The 1,344-nt window shown below is 33.3% G+C and overlaps 1 protein-coding gene across 1 annotated transcript in view; it reads right to left on the bottom strand.

Moving 5' to 3' along the window:
* Positions 1-1,344, bottom strand: part of Btbd10 (BTB (POZ) domain containing 10) — a 42,033-nt gene that overhangs the window by 10,928 nt on the left and 29,761 nt on the right. The gene's annotated exons all lie outside the window — the stretch shown is intronic.

The raw sequence follows: 1,344 nt of genomic DNA, 5'->3' as shown, positions 1-1,344 counted from the left end.
ATATATATATATATATATATATATATACGGTGATATATATATATATAATGGTGATATATATATATATAATGAAATGTCAACATATGGAAGATCCAACTAACACAGTAAACTAATATCCTATAAATGATTGATACAAGGTATTTCAAAATCATTGATGGGTAATCCATCCTAAATGCCAAGATCTCAATGGACTGAAACAGGATACAAAAGATCCATGAAGTTTCAGATTCTATACCACAACAAATATTAGGAAACATTCATTTGTTAATGTGATATAATATCAGAATACCAGTTATTAAAAAGCTATTACCTCACCCTTTTCTAGCCACTTATTTGTGGGTAGATTTCCTTCATATACTTCAATCAAAAACGTATCTAAACAGACAGGATACACAAATATGAGGATCTATTGAAATCTTGTAAGCCAGGCATTAGATTTTCAAAAATGTAAAAACGATAGTTCTTTAATTTTTTGTTTTGAAAGTTTGGTTTTCCATTAAAAGGCTATTATTCATGTTAACATCAGATGGTTTTATGATATTTGAAAAAAATGCTTATTTTAATTTCAAGTCTAGTAACCATTGATAAATATAGCCTACCAAAAGTTTTAGAGTCTTTAATAATTTTAAAGTATGAATGAACTGTAGAGATAAACTTGTAATGCCACCTACTGGCAAAATCAGAATCACTGCTTCTTGTGAAATCCAACAACCAGTTTCCTTCAGTAAAATACTTCTCAAAGGATGTTCTTCTCTGAGACTCAACCAAGGGAACAAAGTAGGAAGGTGAGAGATTTCAAGACAGAAGTAAAGGAATGGTAATAAATCCTCCAGAGGCTTGTCTTAAGAATGGAAATCAGAAGTTACTGATATTGGCATCTATCCTTTAACTGTGATGAAGGTGACACACTTCTAGCATCTTGTTTATTTGTGACTCCTTAGAGCAGCCTGGTAACAATCTCAATTACTCCTTCAGCAACATCTGCTGTTACATTTTACTTCCTTACAGTATAACTGCTCTGATGGGCTTACTAATGTTTAGGCCTTGGCCTTAAACATGTGGACAGCATGATCTGAGGTAGTTGGGAATTTTAGTTTGCCTTTAAGTTACCTGTGTGGGTTAAACCAAATGTAGAAAAAGAATTGTTTGGGGGAGAGATTTTTATTTTTTTCAGAATAGCCGTGTGTGTGTGTGTGTGTGGAAATGTTTGGGGGAGAGGTTTTTATTTTTTTCAGAATAGCCGTGTGTGTGTGTGTGTGGAAATGTTTGGGGGAGAGGTTTTTATTTTTTTCAGAATAGCCGTGTGTGTGTGTGTGTGTGTGTGTGTGTGTGTGTGTGTGTGTG

Source organism: Dipodomys ordii, unplaced genomic scaffold, assembly GCF_000151885.1.
Source record: "Dipodomys ordii isolate 6190 unplaced genomic scaffold, Dord_2.0 Scaffold113, whole genome shotgun sequence".
Lineage (NCBI taxonomy): Eukaryota > Metazoa > Chordata > Mammalia > Rodentia > Heteromyidae > Dipodomys > Dipodomys ordii.
The sequence above is the reverse complement of the archived record's forward strand: the minus strand, read 5'-3'. Positions and strand labels throughout refer to the sequence as shown.